This window comes from Macaca thibetana, chromosome 7, assembly GCF_024542745.1.
Source record: "Macaca thibetana thibetana isolate TM-01 chromosome 7, ASM2454274v1, whole genome shotgun sequence".
NCBI classification, from domain to species: domain Eukaryota; kingdom Metazoa; phylum Chordata; class Mammalia; order Primates; family Cercopithecidae; genus Macaca; species Macaca thibetana.
In genome coordinates, this window is record NC_065584.1 from 105,314,510 (window position 1) to 105,332,211 (window position 17,702).

At 43.6% G+C, this 17,702-nt stretch overlaps 1 protein-coding gene and 1 non-coding gene across 13 annotated transcripts in view; one reads left to right on the forward strand and one right to left on the reverse strand.

The window, feature by feature from the left end:
• Nucleotides 1–12,876, reverse strand: part of AKAP13 (A-kinase anchoring protein 13) — a 352,869-nt gene extending 339,993 nt beyond the window's left edge. For 8 of the 12 annotated variants that reach the window (XM_050797973.1, XM_050797975.1, XM_050797972.1 and 5 more), the window contains exon 1: nucleotides 12,661–12,856. The gene's annotated coding sequence lies outside the window, so the exon portion shown is untranslated. Of the gene's footprint in view, nucleotides 1–12,660 lie in introns of all 12 variants that reach the window. The other 4 variants (XM_050797981.1, XM_050797976.1, XM_050797966.1 and 1 more) reach the window with 2 other exon arrangements.
• Nucleotides 3,587–3,648, forward strand: LOC126960229 (U7 small nuclear RNA). The gene has a single exon (XR_007727799.1). It is a non-coding gene; the product is annotated as a U7 small nuclear RNA (small nuclear RNA).
• Nucleotides 12,877–17,702: the final 4,826 nt, after the last annotated feature.

Consider the following 17,702-nt stretch of genomic DNA (forward strand, 5'->3'; position numbering starts at 1 on the left):
CACACTATTCTATGCTCTAAGGATACACACAGCACCATTTTGGCAGGAATGCCCAAGCAAAAGCTTTGGCTATTACTGCCCACTGACCCATGCATGTCTTTAATCCTTGAAGGGAGGAAGCACCTCAGCCAGTCCCTAAGGCTTCATGTGATAAAATGAACACTTAGAACTCTACTTCCCAACTCTTGTTACCATATTTTTTCCCCCAAATAACTCTCAAACTGCAAAGTCTCATCTACAGTTCCTTTGTATTCTGAGCCCAGCCGCTCTGTGTACAAAGCATCCAAGAAGATGCACACTCTGTGTACAAAGCATCCAAAAACCATTTTCTTCCAGCCTGTTAAAGGTAAAAGAAATTATTTCCATGCAATGTCACAACGGACCTCCCTTCTCCCACTCCAGAAACACACCCACTTAGACAAGGCAGAACTCAAATGCCAAGGATAATAGATTAATTCACAAATACCACCCAAATCATTATGTTTTTAGAAGTGATTCACAAATTACTGGAAATGTCAAATTTGTCAAAAGCCCCTGTCATATCCACCACCTTTATCTTTAGCACAGCTATCACCCGGGAAAAAGAATACTTCTAAAAATCTAAGTCAATGTTTACGGTATAATTCAGATTTTAAAACAAAATAACTTCAAGCTCAGTTCAATTTTTCTGAAGAGATCTGCCCACCACAATGCAACATAAAGTACTCTTTCAACAAAATAGTGCCGCAATTAGCCTGGTGGCAAAAGCATGTGCTAACAATTTTTCCAGGAACAGTTATGGACTCATATCAAAACCACCCAGAGCCAGGTGCAGTGGCGTGTGCCTGTAGTTACAGCAACTAGAAAGGTTGGGGTGGGAGGATCACTTAAACCCAAGAGTTCAAGTCCAGCCTAGGCAACACAGCAAAACCTCATTTCTGGAAAAAACAAAAAACAAAAAACTCTTAATTGATTCCCATCTATGATTAAGATTATTCTGTAATCCCAGCACTTTGGGAGGCCAAGGCGGGTGGATCACGAGGTTAGGAGATCAAGACCATCCTGGCCAACATGGTGAAACCCCGTCTCTACCAAAAATACAAAAATTAGCCGGGCGTGGTGGCACATGCCTGTAGTCCCAGTTACTCAGGAGGCTGAGGCAGGAGAATCGCTTGAACCCAGGAGGTAGAGCTTGCAGTGAGCCGAGATAGCACCACTGCACTCCAGCCTGGGTGACAGAGCGAGACTCCATCTAAAAAAAAAAAAAAAAATTATTAAGGGCTCAAATTTTTAAGACAATAGACTATACATAGTAAAATAATGGAATGAGTAATATCAGCAACTACAAGCAAATGAAACCCACTACCCTAGAAACTCACCAACTGAGCCCAACCTCAAAAAATATTAACTCCTTTTATTAAGGATAAGAATATGGCCAGGCACGGTGGCTCATGTCTGTAATCCCAGCACTTTGGGAGGCCGAGGCCGGTGGAACACAAGGTCAGGAGTTCAAGAACAGCCTGGCCAACATGGTGAAACCTCATCTCTAATAAAAATACAAAAATTAGCAAGGCATGGTAGTCTCAGCTACTCAGGAGGCTGAGGCAGGAGAATTGCTTGAATCTGGGAGGCAGAGGTTGCAGTGAGCCAAGATCGCAACACTGCATTCCAGTCAGGGTGACAGAGAGAGACTCTGTCTCAAAAAAAAAAAAAAAAAAAAGAACAAGGGACCAGGTGCAGTGGCTCACACCTATGATCCCAGCACTTTGGGAGGCCAAGGTGGGTGGATCGCTTGAGTCTAGGAGTTCAAGAACAGCCTGGACAACATGGCAAAACACCATCTCTTCAAAAAGTACAAAAATTAGCTGGGCATGGTGGTGCACACCAGTGGTCCCAGCTGCTCAGGAGGCTAAGGTGGGAGAATCCTTGAGCCCAGAAAGCAGAGGTTGCAGTGAGCCGAGGTCGCGTCACTGCACTCCAGCCTAGACCCTGTCTTAAAAAAAAAAGAATAAAGACAAATATACACACTGCAGAAAATCAGAAGATCAAAAGTTACCCTCATCAACTTTGCAGTAGCCTCCTTCTAGACTATCTTCATACATGTGTATGTGAAGTACATTCAAACAATACACTTGCATCACATTAAAACGTCATTATCTTTCCACTATCACCAATATCCTTAGAGACTACAAATGGCAAATATAGTTCACTAATATTTTTATCATGCTCAGAGAAGAAAAGTTTTCAGCATGTTTGGAATCCTAACTAATTTTGATATAATATGCAAGACAATTGTTTTAGGTCACTACCATCTTCCTTCATTCATATCTAGCCTTCCTTTAATTATTATACATACTGGTGGTTGTTTTATGACTGTCATGATTACTAACTACTATGCCATGAGCCCCAATTATGGAGCTTTATATATCCCTAATTCCCACTAAAACCTCCCACTCTCCCTTCTCTATCTACAATTCTCTAATTCATACATCCAGTCCAGATCATCACTGAACTCCAGAACTGTATATCCATATGCTTACTGATAACTTCACTTAAAAATTTCACGGACGTCAAACTTAGCATGTCAACAGGGAAATCACAATTTCAACCTCTCAGCAAACTGATTCCACATCTTCCCCATTTACCCAGTTGTTCAGACAAAACACCTAGGAATCGTCCTTAATTTCTTTATTTCCTTTAGAACCTTTTTCCTATCTGTAAGTAATCCTATCAGTTATATTTTCAGTGTATATGGATTCAAACCACTTCTCACCACTTTCCCTGCTACCACCCTAATCCAAGTCATCATCTTCTCTAGGCTGAACTACTGCAAATCTCTGAACTAGTCTCTGCGTTTCCACTACTGCTCCCTATGCCAAGAGTAAAGTTTTTAAAGCCGAAATCAGCTCTTGTCATGCCTTGCTTAAATCCTTCAGCTGTTTCTCACCATACTAAAGAGCCTATTTGATCTGGTCTCTGGCTACACATACAAACCTTATCTCCTCACGCTCTTTCTCACCCATTCCAGCCACACCAGGCTCCCTGTTCATTCTCCCACCTCAGGCCCTCTGCACTTGATGTTCCTTTCATATTGAACACACTTCCCCTGACTCTTCATGTGGCTAGGTTCCTTGATTTTCTTCAGGTCTATTCAAATCTCACCTCCTCAGTAAGGCCTTGTCTGACCTCCCCAATCTCTGCTAGTACTCTTCATATCCTTCCTAGAATCATCACCACCAGACATGACTGCAATTGTTTGTTCACTGGTTTATTTTCTACTTCCCTCAATAGGATATAGATTAACAGCAGCAACTACAGATGTCACTGAATTCCCATTACCTAGAACGGTGCCTGACAAAAGGTACTTGAAAAAATTTACAAACATCCCTACAAGGTATGTCATATAACCATTTGCCAAAAGAGAAAAGAGAAGATCAGATCTCAGAGACAAATAACTTACCTAAAGCTGCATGGTAAACAAACAGCAAATGCGCCTGAAAGACCCACCACTCTACCCACTGACTCACTACAACTTGTGACATAAAGCATATATGCTAGGAAACAAAAACGCAAAAGCAAGTATTTCTACATGAAAACACCAGATCCCAAGTGTTACAGCTCTTTCAGAATTTGTCTAGCAGGTTTTCTGGTTTTCACTGGAAGACTCCCCCAAGGTGGGGGGAGGTGCAGAAAATAATAGATTATAGTGATCCTTCTCTTTCTGTTTATCACCATAGCAATTCATTGATTAATCTTAGGTATGTACCATGTGCCTCTTCAACTAAAAGGTATCTACATTTTTTCTGTTATTTCCCACAAAGCAATGGCTGAGCTACTATCAGAAGATAGTCAACAAATACTTCTTTCTTATTTATACTCCCAAAGATTTTGAGAATCCTGTAATGAAACTTTCTGAACCACCAACAAAGCACACTCACCCAAAGGACTTCAGCTGCTAACCACGACAGAGTAACTGGATCCAGATTTATCCTGCCATTCTCCCTAACTACTAGAAAAGTGGACAAAATGTATGAGGCAGCATCCTTTAGAGCCTGGACAACAGGCAGCACAGAACTGCAATCCCAAAGAGAAGGGAACAAATAAGATAAGCCCTAAAATTGCCCCAGCTTTCTGGCGGGAGGTACCTTCTAGACCATGGTGCAATGAGGAGGATCAAGCACAACATGGCAGCTTTGTCAAGTTTAGAAGACAAACATAGCTTGGGAAGGCTAAGGAGTCTGAAAATTGCAGAGTACGAGAGAAGAGGAGGGAGTTGCATGAAAAAGGAGCTCCAGAAATCAGCATAGAGGCCGGTGAGTCTCACACTTAGTAGTAAGCCAAGCATGCACGTTGTAAAAATACATGACGGCAAACAAAGAATCACCCAGGAACTGTAAGCTAAATGATCCCCAAAATTCACACAGGTCTGGGAGACATTTGTGTTCTCAACTGCCAGAATAGAGTTCTCACAGGACGCCCAATTCTTCAATGAAAACTACAGGGGCTTCACGCCTTAGTAACGAGGTGTAGCAAGCAACTTAAACCCATAAGTTTGGCAACTTAACTTGCCAAAACAAAGTATGATACTCTTTAAAGCAATGGTTCTTGTGTTTGAAATAACTTTACCCCTGAGGAGACATTTGACATTTAACAGATAAGGACTCAACAACTATCATGAATATTATACATATGATCAAGAATCTATTTTAAAAATGAACATAACTGGAAACAAATGGAAGAAATAAAAAAAGATTCAGTAGCAAATGGAACCCAAAGACATGTAAAAAATAATACATCATGACTAAATGAGTATTATCACAAGAATGCAAAGCTATTTCAACATATTACACCAGACTAAATAAGAAAAAACATATGATTATATAAATATAGAAAAACCTTTGACAACATTCAATAGCTATTAATGACAAAAACTCTCAGCAAACTAAACATAGAAGGCAACTTCCTCAACTTGATAAAAGACATCTACAAAAACAAACACCTATGGCTACCATCATTTTAATGGTCGAACACTCAGTGTTTTCCCTTCTAACATCAGGAAAAAGGAAAGGATGCCCACTTGTAAAATTCCTATTACACATTATACTGAGGGTCCTAGACAGTTCAGCAAAGTAACAAAAAGAAATCACGCCCGGCGCAGTAGCTCACGCTTGTAATCCTAGCACTTTGGGAGGCCAAGGCAGGCAGATCACTTGAGGTCAGGAGTTTGGGACCAGCCTGGTTAACACGGTGAAATCTGGGCTCTACTTAAAAAAAAAAAAAAAAAAAAACTTAGCCGGGTGTGACAGCATGTACCTGTAATCCCAGCTATTTAGGAGGCTGATCCATGAGAATCACTTGAACCTGGGGGGCTACAGGTTGCAGTGAGCCGAGATCGTACCACTGCACTCCAGCCTGGGCGACAGAGCAAGACTCTATCTCAAAAAAAAATAAAAAAGGAAATGAAAGTATACAAAGTGAAAACGAAATCAAACTGCCCTTATTTGCCAATTACATTACTGCCTATGCAGAAAATTCCAAAAATCTACAAAAAAAGCTTCTATTACTAAAAATGAGTTTAGCAAGGGTGTAGGATCCAAGGTCAGCATATAATATAAAATGATCTTTCTATATACCAGCAATGAACAACTGGAAATTGAGAAATATCATTCACAACAGCACCACAACACATGAAACACATGTATGAGATTACAAAACACATGCAAAAACACATGCTAAAAACTACAAAACACTAATCAAAAATCTAAGGTCTAAATAAATATATATACCATGTTCATGGCTCATTATTAAAATGTCAATTGCCCCTAACTGATTTCCAGCTTCAACACAATGCCAATCAAAAACCCCAGCAGGCTGGGCATGGTGGCTCATGCCTGTAATCCCTACACTTTGGGAGGCCACGGTGGGAGGATCACTTCATCCCAGGAATTTGAGACCAGCCTGGGCAACATAGAGAGACTCTGTCTCTACAAAAATAAAAAAATTAGCCAGGCATGGTAGTGCATGACTGTGATCCCAGCTACTTGGGAGGCTGACGTAGGAGAATCGCTTGGGTCCAGAAGATCAAGGCTGTGGTGAGTGGTGATCCTACCACTGCATTCCACACTTGGCAACTGAGTGAGACCCTATCTTTTTTTTTTTTTTTTTTTTGAGAAGAACTCTCGCTCTGTCACCCAGGCTGGAGTGAAGTGGCGCAATCTCGGGTTACTATGACCTCCATCTCCCGGGTTTAAGCAATTCTCCTGTCTCAGCCTCCCAAGTAGCTGGGATTACAGGACCCATCACCACACCCAGCTATTTTTTGTATTTTTAGTAGAGACGGGGTTTTGTCATGTTGGCCAGGCTGGTCTCGAACTCCTGATCTCAGGTGATCCTCCTGCCTCAGCCTCCCAAAATGTTGGGATTACAGGCACGAGTCACCACACCTGGCCGAGATCTCATCTTAAAAGAAAAAAGAAGAAAAACTCAGCAGGACTTGTAGATAACAGCAAGATGAATCTAAAATATGCACAAAAAAGCAATGCAACTAAAATACCCAAAAAACAATTCTGAAAAATAATAACTCACACTACCTGATTTTAAAACTTACTCTTAGGTGACAGTAATCAACAGTGAGGTGATAAAGAAATGAAAGACACAGATCAATGGAATAGGAGAGAGAATCCAGAAACAGATTCACACATTTATGACCAACTTGCAAAAAAAAAAAAAAGGGCAAAAAGGTAATCAACAGAGAAAGGACAGTCTTTTCAAAAACTTGCTGGAAAAATTGTAAATCCATCCACAAAAAAATAAGCTCAAAGCATACCTTGTACTATTTAGGAAAATTAAATCAAAGCAGATAATAAATATAAAATTTTAAACGATAAAACTTATAGGAGAGCCAGGCACAGTAGCTCACGCCTGTAATCACAGCACTTTGGGAGGCTGAGGTGGGTAGATCACTTGAGGTCAGGAGTTCGAGACCACCCTGGCCAACATGGTGAAACCCCATTTCTACTAAAAATATAAAAATTAGTCAGGTGTGGTGGTGGGTGCCTGTAATCCCAGCTACTTGGGAGGCTGAGGCAGGAGAATTGCTTGAACCCAGGAGGCGGAGGTTCCAGTGAGCAAGATCTTGCTCACTCCAGCCCGGATGACAGAGCGAGACTCCATCTCTAAAAAAAGTAATAACTTCCAGGAGAAAACACAGGGGAAAGTCTTTGAGCTCTTAAGCTAGGCAAAGATTTCTAAACTATTATATCAAAAGCATGATCCACTTGGGGGGAAAAAAAAAACCCAAAACTAAACACTGGATATCATAAAAATTAAGAACTTCGGCTCTTCAAAAGACATTATTAAGACAAGCAGGCTGGGCACAGTGGCTTGCGCCTGTAATCTCAGTACTTTGGGAGGCCGAGGCGGGTGGATCACTTGAGGTTAGGAGTTCGAGATCAGCCTGGCCAACATGGAGAAGCCCCATCTCTACTAAAATACAAAAATTAGCCGGGATTGGTGGTGAATGCCTGTAATCCCAGCTACTCGGGAGGTTAAGGCAGGAGAATCACTTGAAACCAGGAGGCAGAGGTTGCAGTGAGCCAAGATCACACCACTGTACTCCAGCCTGGGTGACAGAGTGGAACTCCATCTCAAAACAAACAAAAAAAGACATTTATTAAAACAAGTAAAAACAGACTAGGAGAAAATATTTGCAAATCATATATTTGATTCCAGAGTATATCCAAAAACTCATTTTTTTAAAGCAAAAGATTTTGAATTGACATCAAAGAATGACAAATAATCAGATGAAAAGATACTTAATATCATTAGTCATTGGGCAAATGAATAAAAAGGCTACATTCTGTGTGATTCCATTTTGACAACATTCTTGAAAAGGCAAAAAACCATGGAGACAGAAAACAGATCAGCGATTTCCAGAGTCTGGAGGTAGAGAACGGGTTGAGTACAAAAGGGCTAAGAAGAATTCTGGAGAATGAAGGAACCGTCCTATTTGAAGCAGCGGATATATGAATGTATACACCTGTTAAAACTCAGGATGTTACACTAAAATGGCTGAATTTTAGTGAGTGTGAACTATACATATGAATAAAGAATGAAAAAAAAGACTAAAGAGACATAATGATGTGCTGAGTGAACTTTAATTTTACCCTGTCCAAAATTTTTCTTAATCAACTATAAAAGATATTTGGGGGACAAATACAGAAACTTGAATAGGTATTGAATAACATTATAGAATTAATGTTACTCTTTCTTGTGAATAACTGCAGTTGGTTATGTAGAAAAAGGGTCAGCAAATTTCTGTAAAAGGCCAGATAGTAAATATTTTCTGCTTTGTGGATCACACGGTCTCTGCTGTAACTACTCAACTCTGCCACTATAGCATCACAGTACCCAGAGAAGACCTTACAGAGTGATGTGAATGGTAAAAAACCTCACACCTTTTCCTTCTCTCCCATCCTAGCATCCATATCATACAAACACACTGGTATCCACCTTCCCCAGGCACTGAACACAGCATTGCCCAACACAAATGTTCATACAATCACAGTATTTCAGTACGAGGTCCATCCTTCCAGCAAGGTCTGACAAAAATGCACTATCCATTCATCTTCTATTTATAAGGTCACAATCAACTTGCAGGTGGACAAGAAAATTATAAATATGAGGACAAATGCATGAAACAAACTTTCTTCCACTGACCAGTGAGGACAGATGTATGAAACAAGCTTTCTCTCTTTTTTTTTTTTTTTTTTTTGAGACGGAGTCTCGCTCTGTTGCCCAGGCTGGAGTGCAGTGGCATGATCTCGGCTCACTGCAACCTCCACCTCCCGGGTTCAAGCGATTCTCCTGCCTCAGCCTCCCAAGTAGCTGGGACTAAAGGCATCCGCCACCCTGCTGGGGTAGTTTCTGTATTTTTAGTAGAGATGGGGTTTCACCATGTTGGCCAGGCTGGTCTTGATCTCCTGACCTCAACTGATCTGCCCGCCTCGGCCTCCCAAAGTGCTGGGATTACAGGCATCAGCCACCGCGCCAGGCTATGAAACAAACTTTCTTCCACCCACAGCTTTCTCCTCTCTCCCCATTTACAGCAGTAAGACAGCCTAACCTGGGAAAGACAGAGAGAGGGAAGCTACTTCCAAATGGACACCTGTCGCCATCAGTTATAACCAAGTCTATTCAAGTGCTAAATGTTAACTTTAAAAGAAGGGAACATCAAAAGTCCAAGTTTCTTTGCCTAGCTTTGTCAGGAATGTTTTTACCCTCAATCTGTAAGTGTGATCAAATATAATTTTTAAAGGTTTACCCTCAATCTGTAAGTTTGACCAAATATAATTTTTAAAGGTTTACTACAATCTCTTCATCAGAAAACTAATGGAAAAATGGAATAAAATCTATAGAAATGTCCTTAACAGGTAAATATTTCTAGAATGTATCTATTCCATCTGGTACTGTAAGTATTCTAAACTATGCTAATATAACTGATTTAAATCACTGCTTTCTTCTGTAAATGGTAGCACCTTTAAAGTGTTATCTTGAAGGGGAAGTGAGCGATTTGCTCATGTCTCTGTACTGAACTAACACTGTTAACACCCAGTCCAGTTCCACCTTAAACAAGTCTGAGAAATACAGACATATTCCACACTTATTATTTGTCAAGACTAGGGTAAAATAAATAAAATTGGAACACATATCCTCTTATGACTGATGAACTGAAAACAATCCATCTCTCACTGTTTCCTAAATAGCACAGTCACAAAGAGCTCTACCATACCAAGCACTCTGCAAGTCCCACTCTCAAAGGAAGACTCACAGGTGACTGAGAAGATAAACTCGCTATTGTTTCCATTATCCTTCAGTTCATCTGGCACCTTTGAAGAAATAGATTTAGATAAGACTCACAAGTCTCAAGGCCCCTTCTTTATGAAAGAATTAGCTAAGCCTCTATACTCAGAAGCATCAGACTTTTAAGAATGCTTAAGTAAAAATGTATCAAAATTATTCCCATGACAGCTACCAGGAAATAGCTACTTACTCCATGTTAGATACTGCAGTTAAGTACCTCACATAGTTTCACTGATTTCTAAGAACACTGCGAAGCATGTTACTAACCCTTATAGAGTAGGAAACTGAAGCTCTGAGAGGCTATGCTACTAGTCAATGGAAATGTGGGGATGTGAACTCTACCTAGCTCTAAAGGGTGTACGTTTTTTTTAAATTTCTAATTTTTTTCCAATTTCACAATGGAGGGAGAGTTGTCACTACAATTTTAATAACTTCACCAGTTGGGTGGGGTGGCTCACATCCGTAATTCAAACACTGTGGGAGACTGAGGTGGGAGGATGGCTTGGGTCCCCAGGAGAAAACTGGGAAACAGTGAGATTCCGACTCTAAAAAAATAATAATTTCACCAAAACGGGGGGGGGGGCAGATTTCTAAATCGGAATCTCTTGTTGAAATCCTTAGAGCACTAGTTAAGCCCTACTTCTTTTCAAAAAATAACTGACAGATTTTTAAAAAGGTTAGAAATCATTTTAAAGTAAATTTCATCACAGATCTGCAAGTGAATTGTCATTTTGGACAAGTGCCCAGAGTTAGTGGCTCTCTCCTGTGCACACTAGCTACCACTAGGCAGTAAAAATAATTTACCCAATTCAAACACATACTGTGCCTGCGCTATGTTAAGACTACTGGCAAAGAGGGTACAAAGCTAAGTAAGGTCTATCACAGCCCTCCAGGAGTTAAGGACTAGAGGAGGAGTCCATTTATAGTACAGTATGTGTGCAGTTACCATTTAGTCAAGGCAAACGAAGTGTGAGAAATCCTAAAACAATAGTACCTACAGGGTAACATGCCATCACGGCCCAGAGAAGGAAAGCAACTGGTGCACTCATCACGTTATGTTGTCAGCAGTACTTGCTTACATTGTGTCCCTCCCTGACAATCCCTTCCAACCTGTCAACCAACCTCCTTCCCCACAATGACACACACACAACCACACAACCAGGAAGGGAAGCCATCGAGCGAGTATTGTGAATCCTAAAAGTGGCTCTGTAGTTTAAAAGTGCAACGCCTGTGCCTGAAGAAAATTTGTCTTTAGCTTCATCAGGTGAAGAAAATTGGTTTTATAACACAAGGCCCACCAAACCAGAAAAGCCCAGGAATGCTTCTCCAAATGACCCACTTAGCATGAGAAATCACTCGGAGCAAACTGACACACAGTATTTCTCAAATTTTTCTTTTTCACTTAGCAGAAGGTAAAGGAATACAACTGAAGTTAACAGTAAATGACACTCTGGCCATTTTGTTCCACTATGAATGACAGACATTTAAGCTAGTTCCATCTGGGGAACTGAAACAGAATCATGTTCATATCATAAGTCACATAAACCAAATACAGTGGAATACGTGCACCCGAACTTGGCAAAACTTGTACTTAATGCAGTCTGCAAATCCCCAAGAGTCCACGACGGAATACAAGAACAGTAACAATGATTTATCTCAACTGATCTTAGCTCCTTCACAAACTTGCCAATAATGAACCTTTCAAGAACTTCACCGTTCGTCCTCATCTGAGCAATCCAATGGTTTAGAAAAACTGAAGAAACTGCTTCTTCGAAAAATAAAACAATTGTTGCGGGGGAGTACTAACAACAACAGCAACAAAAGGCACACTGGTTTTTACTGAACTGAAGCAATAAACTCTCCAAATAACTTCATTAAGCAGTGTTATAGCAAAGAAAGAACACCAAAATACCGCTCAATCCAACTTTCATTGTGAATTCCGGGATCTAGAAAATTAAATGTGACGGTATCACTCTGCTATAAAAACTATTTCCAAAACAAAACAAACCTATCTAACCCCTTTCTTGATTTTTTTTTTTTAGATAAAGTTTTAGGGTTTTTCCTTTTTTCAACTTCACATACTTATTGGCTTTGCAAAAAAAAAGAAAAAAATGGCAGTGAGCCATATTTACAAAAAAAAAAAAAAGTTTTGTTTGGTCTCAAAGCATAGCTGCAAGCTGAGCCGGCTGCACGGGTCCCAGAGTGCGTGGGGACCTCACGGGTCTCCTGGGCCGCTCGCCTCCGAGAGGCGCGGGTCAGCCAGGCCGCGCCCCCGAGAAGCCGCGGAGAGGCCCCAACAGGCGGGCGCGGCCCGACGTGTTTACTGTCCGCGTCGGCCCCGGGGAGCCGCTCCCTCGCGCCCGCAGCACTTGTTCGCGGCGCGCACTCCACACCACGACCGCCCGCCTCAGGGGAGGAGTGAGCCCGCCCCGGCGGCGCCGACTCGGGGACCCGGGGCAGGGATTCGGGGCCTCGCTGGGGGCGGAGCGCCTGAGGGAGCATCCGCGGCCAGGCGCGCCCCCCACCCGGAAAGCGGCGACCGCCCCCAAGTTGGGCTGCGGAGTGGGAGTCGCGCCGAGCCCCAAGCAGACAATGCGGGAGAAGGGTGATCCGAAGGGAGGAGGGGTCCGCAGAGCTGAGGTCCCGGCGCGGCCCGGCGACCCGTCCGTCCCACCCGCCCCCGAAACCCCCGCAGCCCCCGCCCCTCCTCCGGGGCCCACCCCACCGAGCAACCGCAGGGGACTGGCCACACTCCGCACCCCGACCCCTCCTCAAAGCACAAAACTTCCCCCAACTCCGCCAACTAAGTTGCGCTCTCACCGTGCGGCTCCCGGGGCTCCCCCGCGGGCCGAGCCGGGACAGCTCCTCACCTTCGCCGCGGAGAAAGACAATAGGCGGCCGCTCCCCCAGCGGCGGCTAAAGCGGCGGCAACCGAGGCAAGCAATGAACACGGCAGTCTCGGCGGAGCACGGGCGCTTCACCGCGGCTGCTCGGGCTCCGCGCTGGCCCTGCACACAGCCCCTGCCCACCCGCGCATGCGCCGAAAGTTGCTCGGGGGTGGGCGGGGCACGCGGGCGGGCGGTAATGCCTGCGAGTCCTCCCGTGAGTACACGCGGAGCAAGAACTGCGAGCTGGGATTGCACGGCAGAGCTGCCCATCCCACTCCACGAGACCAATAGTAAAGCTCCTGGGCGGGGCAGTCAGGTTGCTAAGGGAGGCTGAGGTTGACCGCCGCTGCTGCTCGGCTGCAAAGTGATCAGAGTAGGGTGGCTGGCAGAGGCTGCTCTGGGAAATGCCCACCCACGGTCTCCTCTCCACCCTGTCTCCAGAAACCGCCCTTCCTCTGTGTGCCGGTGGTTACCTGAGCTGCAGCACTTAGCCACACATCGTGAAATGATTTACTCCTCTATTTCCCCCACTTCAACTCAGGAAGTGGGGTTTAGTCTTCTGTGTGCACAGCCTAGGACAGTCTAAGGTATTAGGTATTAAATATAGGTATTAAACAAGTGTTGGATGGATGCAAGGCGCTATGGCGGAATCACAATTGTGACAGTGCATTCCGTGAACTTTTGGCTACTCGATCACCGCAAAGTCATTCCGTGTTCGAGCTGCAAATGACCTCAGAAATCATCTGGTTGCTTTGAGAAACAAAGTGTGGTCCGGGTACCAACGGTGCCGGTAACCACCGACCCACAGAGGAAGGGCGGTTTCTGGAGACAGGGCGGAGAATATATTAGTACACGAAGAAACTTCTTTTTTCAAATAGTTAAGTGTTTCTAGTGCGCATTAGGAGGGAAATGCCTATCAAGTCAAACCATTGTTTCATTAATGTTATTTCTTAGGTCAAATAAAAAGTGGCAAAAAACGAATGCACTTCAAGAAAAGTGTTAAGTAAAAAATTGAGACACTTTATGCAGTTCAAGAACGTGTAAAACTAGTTGACAGTGATTGAAGTAAGAACAGTGGTTAGGCAGGAAGAGAAGGTTATTGGCTGGGAAGGAGGAGGAGGGAACCCTCTGGGGTGGTGGTTCTGTATTTTGACCTGGGTAATGGATAACAAAAGTATATACATGAATAAAAAATACATCCAGTGCACTTACGATTAGTGCACTTTACACATTTTAAATATGTATTTTTAATGTCAATTTTTAAAAATCTGGTACAGGATATACCCTCACCCCCGCCCCTCCCAAAAAAAGCAAAGATGCAAATGACTACCATTTGGGAAACACTGATCCAGGCCAGCTCACTAGCAGTGACCACAGGCCGGCTCACTAGCAGTGACCAAACACCTGAGAAAGGGTATTGTGAATTCCTCATGTGTGTACCAGGAACTTCCAATGTTGAATAGCTCCAAATCTCAGAAATGCTCTTAATGTTGAGCTCTGGTGCTCACATATACTTTCTTGTTTTGTCTTTTTTCTTTCTTTCTTTCTTTTTTTTTTTTTTTTTTTTTTTTTTTTTTTGAGGCAGAGTTTCTCTCTTGTTGCCCAGGCTGGAGTGCAATGGTGCGATCTCAGCTCACTGTAACCTCCACTTCCAGGGTTCAAACGATTCTCCTGCCTCAGCCTCCCAAGTAACTGGGATTACAGGCATCCACCACCACACCTGGTTAATTTTTTTTATTTTTAGTAGAGACGGTGTTTCACCATGTTGGCCAGGCTGGTCTCAAACTCCTCTATTTCCCCCACTTCAACTCAGGAAGTGGGGTTTAGTCCTCAGGTGATCCACCCACCTTGGCCTCCCAAAGTGCTGGGATTACAGGTATGAGCCACCATGCCCGGCCCTATTTTCTTAATTAAACCCCACCGAATGGCTTTTAAAAAAAAAAAAAAAAAAAAAAAAAAAAAAAAAAAAAAGGTCAAACATGCCCAGTTGTTGATGTGAAAATATTTCCGTATCACTTCATCGTGCTGCTCACCCTCTTCCACTGTTCTCTAATCTGTCCTTGTTGATATTTAAAAGTTGGCACAAGGCCTGGCACGGTGGCTCACACCTGTAATCCCAGCATTTTGTGAGGCTGAGGAGGGCAGATCACTTGAGCCCAGGAGTTCGAGACCAGCCTGGGCATCAGTTGAAACCCCATCTGTACCTAAAAATACAAAAATTAGCCAAGCATGGTAGCCCAGATCTCAGCTACTTGGGAGGCCGAGGTGGAAGGATTGCTTGAGCCCGGGAGGCAGAGGTTGCAGTGAGCCAAATCATGCCACTGTACTCCAGCCTGGGTGACAGAGCCAGACCCTATCTCAAAAAAAAAAAAAAAAAAAAAAAAAAAGCTGGCACAGAGAGAGAAGACACCTGGATCCTAGACCTGACTGACGGCCTCAAAGGAGCCTGTCAGGAGCTGGTCACTTCTCAAAGAACCTCAGTCTTCTGTGAAGCAAGAGTGCTAACCAAGAAAATCACTTGAACCCTAACATTTGATAACCCAGTGACCTTCCTGCTTAGAACCTGGCTTGTTTGTTTCAAAGGCAGCAGTAAATGTTACCATGTCATCTTTCTACGGACACTGACAACACCATTCCCTGCTCCCTGCCTCAGCAGGATTTACACCTTTCCAGTGGGCTGCAGGAAATTTAAGAGTCTAGCACTTCTCGAATGTACTGTGCTTACAAATCACCTGGGAGAGTTTGTTAAATATGGATTCTGATTCAGTGAGTTTGGGATGGGATCCGGGATTCTGCATTTCTAAAAAGCTCCCAGGTGCTACTGATGTAGCTATTCTGAAACCCGACTCTTTTTTTTTTTTTTTTTTTTTTTTTGAGACAGAGTCTCACTGTATTGTCCAGGCTGGAGTGCAGTGGCATGATCTCGGCTCACTGAAACCTCCACCTCTCCTGTTCAAGCGATTCTCCTGCCTCAGGCCCTCAAGTAGCTAGGATTACAGGTTTGCATCACCACACCCAGCTAGTTTTTATATTTTCAGTAGAGACAGGGTTTCACCATATTGGCCAGGCTGGTCTTGAACTCCTGACCTCAGGAAATCTGCCCACCTCGGCCTCCCAAAGTGCTGGGATTACAGGCATGAGCCACCATGCCCAGTCTGAAACCCAACTTTGAAGGCAAGAGTCTACCCTAAATTCCCCAAACGGCTAAGCCCTCTGTCGTCTTTGGGAATTCCTAAATTGTTATCTGCGTGACTGATGCCATCACATCGTTCAGGCCTCAGCTCAAATGATCCTTCTCAGAGAAATCTTCCTTGGCTACCCTCCCTAAATTGACTCACTCTCATCTAGTCCCTCTCTTGCATATTTCCATATGCAATTATTGGTTTTTTCCATAGCATTTATCTCAATCTGAAAGTACCTTATTTATCTTGTGTGTTTATTGGCTCCTCCCACTATAATGTAAGCTCCTTGAAGTATGCTGTGTTTACCCCCTCTCTCCTGCCCCTCTAATAGTATCTGGTTCACAGTATGGACTCAACAAATGTTTCACATTAGTGAATTTGCACGAAAGAAGCTATTATAAGGAGCCTTCAAACTGAGTGTCCCTGATACTAAAGACTTATTCTTCCAAGGTATGCCAAATATTTCTACACAGTATGCCCCATTTCACAGAAAGAGATTGCAGGTTTGATCATTTTCTCAGGCACCCTGAGTAAGTTTGCAAGCCAGGAAAGATACCTTACTAAGCAGTGGTGGGGTTTGTATCTCTGAACTATCTCTCCATTGACTTATATCTTCCCAACTGATTTACACAGATTCTATATAATACCTAAAAATATAACAAGAATAAATCCCATTTTACAGAGAGTTCCTGGTAATGCCAAAGCAAAGAAAAAACAAAAGTAACACAATTAAAAGAGCATAAATTTCTCTGGAAGCCCACACTGTGTAACATGTCCACTTTGATAACAGAAACACTGGAACAAACATGTCCCAGCGTTCCTTCACAGCAGTGGACATTGTATTGCTTTTGTGATAGAAATAGTGCCCTCATCATGCTTTGAGAGCTTCCACTCTCAGCTCCTTGCTTGATGCGAAGCCAGCTCTACCACAGCCCCAATTCCATGGCCTCAGCATGGAATGCAGACCTGACTCTCCTGATGTATCCTATCCGCGGGCAACAGTGACTACTCCCATACTACTCTGCAGACCCGACTCTCCTGATGCATCCTATCCGCGGGCAACGGTGACTACTCCCATACTACTCTGCAGACCCGACTCTCCTGATGCATCCTATCCGCGGGCAACGGTGACTACTCCCATACTACTCTGCAGACCTGACTCTCCTGATGCATCCTATCCGCGGGCAACGGTGACTACTCCCATACTACTCTGCAGACCTGACTCTCCTGATGTATCCTATCTGCGGGCAACAGTGACTACTTCCATGCTACTCTGCTGGAACTAGGGTCTTGCTTGATTGGAATATTTGTCTCCGTTAAATGGAATCTGGAAGGATATGCCTGTCAGCCATCTTGTCACCATAAAGAAAGAACCTTTAGAATGGAAATGGAACAGTGGAAAGTAAACAGAGATGATTTTCTGGGTTTTTTTTTGTTTGTTTTTTGAGACGGAGTCTCGCTCTGTCGCCCAGGCTGGAGTGCAGTGGCGCGATCTCGGCTCACTGCAAGCTCCGCCTCCTGGGTTTACGCCATTCTCCTGCCTCAGCCTCCTGAGTAGCTGGGACTACAGGCGCCCGCCACCGCGCCCGGCTAATTTTTTGTATTTTTAGTAGAGACGGGGTTTCACCGTGGTCTCGATCTCCTGACCTTGTGATCCGCCCGCCTCGGCCTCCCAAAGTGCTGGGATTACAGGCGTGAGCCACCGCGCCCGGCCCAGAGATGATTTTCTTAGTGACACTAGTTGAACTGCTGAATCCAGCAATGTAGATAGACTTTTCAATCCTATAAGCCA